The following is an 8,203-nucleotide window of genomic DNA, read 5'->3' on the forward strand; positions in this document are numbered from 1 at the left end:
GACCTCATTGCTCTCTACAGCTTCCTGAGGAGGGGAAGTGGAGAGGGAGGTGCTGATCTCTTCTCCCTGGTATCCAGTGATAGGACACATGGGAATGGTTCAAAGCTGAAAGTCAGGGGAGGTTCAGACTTGACATTAGGAAGCATTTCTTTACCGAGAGGGTGGTCAGACACTCATACAGGCTTCCTAGAGAGGTGGTCAATGCCTGCCAGTGTTTAAGAGGCACTTGGACAATGCCCTTAATAATATGCTTTAACTTTTGGTGAGCCCTGAAGTGGTCAGAGAGTTGGACTAGATGATCATTGTAGGTCCCTTCCAACTGGAACTATTCTATTCTATTCTATTCCAAATCAAACCAATGAAGTAACTGTCCTTTGGAAACAAAGGAATAGCATAGTAAGTGAAATGTATGATCCTCCTGCCTAGCACCCACATACGTGAAGATCATTTTGATCCATAGCTTCATGGGTGGAACTAGCCATGATGTGACTGCCTGGTGAGAAACACAAAGGGAAGATCTGTGCTTTCAGGCATCCAGGAGAACATGCAAGGCACAGGGAGGTGCTAATGGAGGCACTCTACCCACAGCAATCACACCTTTGCAGAATTTCATAGATAGGAATGGTAGTATCAGTCTATATTTCTACCAATACTGTTACCTTGGGATCACTGAATTCTGCACCAACATTAACAGCTCCCTTAGCCCTACTCCTTATACAGGTATGTCCTCACATGACAGAAACCATCTGTTCCCGAATCAGGACAAGTAGAATTGTAGTTGATGCACTGACTGGAGTCCTAAGTCTGCTTCTTTTCCCATTTGTACCCATTAGTTGTGCCTCATTTCTCATTTTGAAGTTACCCCCCACAAGCAGAAACAATAATACATCTGAAGGAGGTGTAACAGAAGATGGACTGCACCTCCAAAGGGCTACTAATAGGTCTGCTGTCCCTGCTCCCTGGCTACTATGCCTCAGGTCCAGGCAGCTCCATGTCTTCTGAGTGCACCTGAGGTGTGCAATAATCTGAAACATGGGAAGTCTCCAAATACAGAAAAGCACTTAAAGGACTCATAACTTCAAAGCGATTGAGCTCAGGCCTAAGTCTTATATGCCTTTACAGTGTTATTTTCTGTTTCATAACACGGAGTTTAACTTCACATTTTACAAGTTTGTCAGGCATAGGATTAAAACCTCCTTTTCCCAGATGATGCTTCAAACAGTAAAGCTAGGCTCTAAACTGAATATGTAAGCTAGAAGTAATGTATGGTATGAAAGGTGTCAAATAAAATTGCCATTCCAAATAGATCACTTCAGATACAACATGCAAGATATCCTGCATGCTGAATAACACAAGTCTGACTGAGCATAAATTATGCCACTGTTCTTATCCAAATCAGAAACGCTACCATTTAAGCCATTTATTGTCAGCCCATTAGCTTGCCTTTAATTAATATGGGTATGCTCATCATTTTACAAGTGATTATTTTACATTGATTATGCAATCAATGAAAGTTTTCTTGTGATTCAGATTAATAAAAAACCCCAGAATCTACGGTCTATAGACCTAAGGAAAAGCCAGAAACTCAGAGGAGACTGATACACAGATAAAAGGACTACATTTAGGTAAAGATATATCTATAGCTCAGTGTACGTGACACACAAAAATACTAATCACAATCAGGTCTGATGAACAGAAATACTGAAACTGATTTTATGTGCAGAAGCAACAATTAAGTAGGTCTTGAAATGCACACCCCAAGTAAAATTAGCACTACTTATTATGGCACTCTAAAAGGCATTAGTAAACTACCCGAGGAATATTTGTATGTCATTACAATCACTGTATTTTAGGAAGAATATTGCTGCAGAAGAAAGCAATTTAGATGACTTCATTTTGTGGGTCTGAGCTGAGAAAGTTGATTATTCAGACATGGCATTTACAGGTCTGACAAACAGAAACCAGTAAAATGTTGGAGATGAAACAGACTCTGAAAAGAAAGGAACAGATTGACACCAATAATCAATTTCAGATGGTACCTAATTTAATCATAAACCAAAATACAGTCAATATTTCTGAACTCCAGAAATAAATACACCTGTAAACTTCACCTGCTTTTGCCCAAGATCCTTTCTCTTCCCCATCACAAAAAATATTTCCTTTTTAATAAGGTCGCATGTTGTAAAACTAAATGATTAACACATACAATGATAATAAAAAAACATAGGGATGATCCTAGCTCGGGGAGAAGCCAACAATGACTCTGGATATAGTTTCCTTGCTTCATCTTCTCAACTATTAACCATTTAACATTGCTAAGGCTTTTAATTTCAAATTCCCACACCAGGAATTCAAACAGAAATCATTTTAGTATTGCAACTTTGACAGTCCTGCAGCAACAGTGCGTTTAAACAATTAAGTCTCAGTACCTCCATATCATGGGTACCACTGCACCTTCCCATGAAGAAAAGGAAATCAGAACAGAGTATACAGTCCAGCTAAATTGTCACAGCAAGTCAACAGCAGCCCCTGAAACAGAGGTCTTGTGATTCACTTCTCAGTACTCTGTCCTAGCCAGTAAAGAATGAATGTAATGCAATGTATTTTAAAATTTATTTTCAATGGCACAAAAATGAGCAAGGCACCCGACTTCCACTGAAAGGCGGCTAGAATTGGTATGGGCAGGAGCGGGAAGCCAGATCTCACTTAGGTCTTTTAAAATCCCTTCCCCAAGCGCCTTAAAGTACCTCAGTCAAAACAACACTTGACAAAAGCTCAGGCAAAAAGCACTTAAAGCCGAGAGAAATTTTGTAAGGAAGTGAAACTAAGCTGCTAATTGTTGGGAGCTCAGTGAAAACCTTAATGGATAACAGATACCATATAAACTAACCATCAATTAATTTTATCAAATACAGCAATGGTGGGATGCTCATTCCAGGTGAGGAGGGAGCCAGCAGGCCATTTCAAGCAGGGTTCTGCACTGAACCCATCAGAGTGGGCAAGTAGCCAGCATGTGAGCAGTAAGGTGAGTGCATGTCTGCACAGAGTGGCTGCAGGGGAGCAGGCTGCTAAGTTATACAGGACAATCCTGCTCATCTCGTAGGACCTGAGGCAGTAAGCTTTATTAAAACTCAGTGGTTAAACTGGCAGATCACAATGAACTCTTCCAACATACCACTTCAGTAATTACCATTTTTTAAAGAGACAAAAGTAAGAACATAGACATAAAACTAGCTTTTTAAATAAGAGATGAGGAAGAGGGAAGGTATAGCACTGTGCAGATTTCCAGGCAGTCTGCTCTCCCAAGAAGGTGCACAACCTACATCTGTTTTTTCAATTTTACTGCATGCAATTCCACGCAATTAAATTACCCTGATTAACTACCCTAACACTAACTAACCTAATCTGTGTGTTGCAAGTCTGGTGCACTCAGTTAGCTGATCCTCCACTCCTCATTAAATTAGATGTTAAACTAACTCAGTAATTCCTTTCTCATCCTCTGTAGTGCTTAAGGTCTCAGACTAGTTGAACAAAAAAAGGAGGGCAGGAAGACAGAAGAAATTAAGAGTAAATGATGGACTTTTAAGCATAGAGATGGTGTCAGCACTGGCAAAAGACACACCTGAGGAACAGATGGGTCTTTCAAGCCCCCACTTGCTGGTGACAGACGGAAGTACCCAAGAACATCAAAGAAGCCTGATTGCATCTTTCAGAGTGAAACAAAAGGTTCGTGATGAGTTTCCTATTTAGACTTCTTTCACTTTTTTTTTTTAATATAAAAATTATAATTAAAAAGCAGGAATCCTTGCCCCAAAGGGCTGCAGCAGAATCAAGAACTCAGTAAAGGTATTTCCAAGCCCCACCCAAATTATTCTTGACCTCTTCCAACACAATTCAAACCTGAAATAAAATTCAGTACTAGAGAAAGAGATTGCACATCAACTGTGAAGATCATCTTGAAATTTCAGTTTATTTGGGGAACGAGAGGCAAATCATTCCATGGCAGAAGTTGCATACTTAACAAATAAGCTGTTACTACTTTTTATCTCTACATTTGGGACACTATTCAAGACTTCCCAAGCTTCACTGCTTCTAGAAATTGTAACGTCCCAGGGAAAGGACTGGGATATCAGATGATGTCCTAGAAGCAAAAGCAGATGGAATAGCAAAGCAATAAATGTATTTTCATGTATATGGTTCACACAGTCAGAGGGGAACAAACTACGTAGATACTGAGAATATATAACCAGCTAATGAAAAGCATTTTCTCTAAACAGGATGGTTTCCAAAATTTTCCTGGGAAACACATATCCTCAGCTGTTTAGGGTCACTGAGCAGGCTGTCACTGCAACAATGTAATTAACAAGCATGTACAACATATTAAGAGAATGTCATAATTTATAGCATAAGAGCAATAGTGCTACTGCTGATCTGGGATGCAAAGCCTGCTTTCAATACCAACTTATCCAGCTCCATATCTAGAGAGATCAAGTAGCAATGGGTTTGGGACAGATTGAGCATTTTTAAATACTCCTATTCTTTCAATTTTACAGTTCCATTTGGCTGGCAGAATGCCACTACAGTATGCAATTTAATACAGTCATAGCTGTCACAAGACATACTAGATTGCTCTATCCATGGACTGTCTTCTATATATAACTGATAAGAGCTTGCATAATTAAGGTTGCATTTAGAAGTCTCAGCTATGTAACTAACGGCTCTTTGCAGTGAGCTTTCATTATATACAGAACACAAGCCTTCCTCACAACAGTAATTCTTCTTCCCCAAAAATGCTTCAAATGTCTTGATGTTGTATTTCAATAATATTCAATGTTAACAAGGGGTCTAATTTTAAAACCTGGTGCAATTCCTTTGAACTTTTAATATTAAACTGCAGACTTTTTCTTCATATAGAACAGAAACAGAATTTCATATGATTGTTAAACAAGGAAAAGTCTGTATATTATTATTACACACTGGATTGTGAAACAACTGGAGACTCCTTTTCCTGAGTCAATGGAGTCCATCTCACTTCATACACAGCACAAAAAGAAGCTGTCAAAAGCAGGAATACCTGGAAAGCTGCCAGTAAAAAGTAGATTTTGTGCAGAGTTGTGGTACTGTTACTTTGAAAGGAAACTAAACACATCTAAATGTGACACAAGACTTTCCCTTCCCAGGCAGTAAGCAAGATGTCACAAGAACAAAATTTGAGATGACAAATATAGAAGGTATGACATTTTGAAACAGTCCACAGGAATACTTATTACTGCATCTTTTGCTTATAATTCAGAGGGCTTTCTCCATCAAAGGAACTCTAGTTTGTGTGCATCAGTTATGCACTTGGGTACTAATCCACAGAATAAACAGAAAGCTGTTACGAACCATGGAAGCTAAACAGACTAAATTAATTTAGAACAGTAACTTTGGAACAGTCCAATTTTTTTCTTGCTTGGCACAGGACAATGAAAATAAGTTAGGTGTTAAACACTCAGTAAATCTTTTACAATCAGTGGAATCTCAGCACCTTTGCAGGAGAAATAGGCCACAGGTGGTCAAGTAATTCACCAAAGACATCTATTTTCTTAGAAATAGCAGTTGCAGAATCAAAGGTATGCCACAGCTTTACCATTACCCAAAATTCTTTTGAATTACCTTTCAGCATTATTTGTTCCTCTGTTATTTCTAAGAAGTTGGCAATAAGCACCCAAAATACCCTGAAAATAAGCATTGGGTCTTCTAACAAACTTTCAGAGCTACTGGAACAGAATGCAGTTCACCAGTTCTGCTTTATGGAGCATTAAAGTTATGCAAAGGCGTCACTTTCAGAGGCTTTGAGGACAATTTTTGGACAGGCTCTATTTTGCTCATTTTTAAATAATGCTAATAGTGGTCTATTAACTTCAGACAAGTGTGGACCATTTTGACCCTATACATATTCAAAGCAGTCAGAAATCAAGTGAATTGAAGTTTCCATTATGCAACTCTATTTATCGTCCAAGAGCCAGTAAGACAAAGAGAGAGAAAGTCTCATCTCCTTCTTTTGCTTCCTCCCCCTGCCCCCAGGGGCAAATATGCAGTTTGAGACTACAGTATTAATCCCTACATGAAAGTTGTGACTGTTGTCCAAACCCCTTACTTTCACGTTCTATGGCATAAATCCCTAACATCACAGAAAGTAAAATACTCAATCCTTAGAATAATATTAGAAATGCACACAACACACTCTGTATCTTATAGCTCACTTACCACCAACACCTGTGCATGCTGAGACTTTAAAAAGATGTTACAGCGAGACATCTGTTGTGAGCACCCAGGTAACCTCATCTGTCGGTAGTATAATTTGCATTTATTTATTTATCTAGATACTTACATGGCTCCCTCTCTGTATTACTAAGGCATTTCACAGGCAGTAATGAATTTCTCCAGGAAATACCCTTGCAAAATAGGCATGATTATCTCCAGTTGAGAGGTGAAGAACAGATATACACAGAAATGGCGTGCACTGATGAAGGTCACACTGAAAGTCTATGAAACAACCATAATCAGACCAAAGTCTCCCAAAATCACAGGTTGGCTGTGACTCCTCCCATGCTGTCTTGGCTGAACAGAAAGTCAAAAAGAAGCAGTAACATGACCTTTTGCTTCTCATGTTTGAGACAAAATTATCACCTCTAACTGAAACAATCTTAAAATGTTAAGAACGCTAAGATTTTCTGTATCGTGCCACCACAAATACCTTAGTATGCATTTATCCCTAATATTCTTAACAAAATGCTTATATTATAATTGTCCCACCAATCACTACTGCTGCTAGTGGTTGCTGTGTCAGAGCTGAATAACAGTGGCTAATTTCATCATGCAGAAATAATTCTGCAGCAGCTCATATTGAGTTTATTGCATTTAGGAGCAAAGACGACATCAGTCTACCATTCAGGAGTTTTTTTAGAGTCCTTGTCCCAAATGATCAATTTTCATTAACTTTCAATTCAAGATGTGTATATGTCAAACCTGGCTGCTTCCTAGTAAAATCTATGGAGGTGATTTGAAGAAATGTAGGGATGAGAGGGATACAAACCTAACAAAGAATTTGTATGCCTGAAATCATCCCTTTTTTTGGGGGGGTATCAATTGGTATAATAAAAGAAATATGTTTCCCTACAAACTATTGCTTGCTTATAGCCTCTGACCTTCACAGTACCATAATGCTAATCTTTCTCGATTTTCATCCTGGACCACTAGGAAAAAACTCAATGTTCATATTAGAAATCCCCCACCACAAACAGACTGATAACACTAGGAATGACATTGGTAAGCAAGAGTATTTATAGCTTGGTTTTGATGGGCATTCTGTTTCTTTGGGAATATAAAACGGACTTCATGGTGTTCTAGTGCTCCTAGCACTGAGAAACTACCAGGAAGCTTACTGGTGCAAATTCACTATGACAGCAAAGTAAACAGAAGCACAGATTTAGGCTCAGAAAGGAGTCTCCCTGAAGCAGGAATTCTAGGATCCGTGGGGGTAATTTGCTTACTCTGTAATACTGTCCACTCGCAAGGATCACCTGGTTATTTCTGACTAACAATGTCCATACTACTGTACAGACTTAGAAGTCTAGTTTCCTGCAGCTTGTGATAGCTTTTTGTTATTTTTCAGCTTTTGTACAAAAGACATTTGTACAGACCTAGAAGTCTAGTACTTTCCTGCAGCTTGTGATAGCTTTTTGTTATTTTTCAGCTTTTGTACAAAAGACATTTAGTTTGTTTCAATCTACCAGAGTGTTTTATGACTTACACGTGTGGAGGGCAGGTCTCTGGATGGGTGTTCAACAAGCCTTTCTGCACCATGCACATACCACGTGTTGTCTGCCTGAACAAGTCTGATGGACTTTTTCTGTCCTGAGTTCTTATCCTATCAGCAAACCTGAGAATGGGCCCAAAGTGGGCTCACCCTGTCCATACCAAATCTGTCATCAGAAGGACTGCAGAAACAGCATCAAACAAATGTCTAATATAACTGAAGAAATCAGCATGTGATTTAAAAATCTGTGAGCTTTCAGCATCATACCCAAAGGCTAGCTGTAAGCAGTACTTCCCAGGTGCACCGCTTCTGTACTTGCAGCTCCTGCACTTCGGCCGCAACAACCCCATGCAATGCTACAGGCTTGGGGAAGAGTGGCTGGAAAGCTGCCTGTCGGAAAAG

The 8,203-nt window shown here is 39.2% G+C and overlaps 1 protein-coding gene across 2 annotated transcripts in view; it reads right to left on the minus strand.

Annotated features, from left to right (window-relative positions):
- Positions 1 to 8,203, minus strand: part of TSPAN9 (tetraspanin 9) — a 191,534-nt gene that overhangs the window by 73,342 nt on the left and 109,989 nt on the right. The gene's annotated exons all lie outside the window — the stretch shown is intronic.

Source organism: Aptenodytes forsteri, unplaced genomic scaffold (genome assembly GCF_000699145.1).
Source record: "Aptenodytes forsteri isolate BGI_AS27 unplaced genomic scaffold, ASM69914v1 Scaffold286, whole genome shotgun sequence".
Lineage (NCBI taxonomy): Eukaryota > Metazoa > Chordata > Aves > Sphenisciformes > Spheniscidae > Aptenodytes > Aptenodytes forsteri.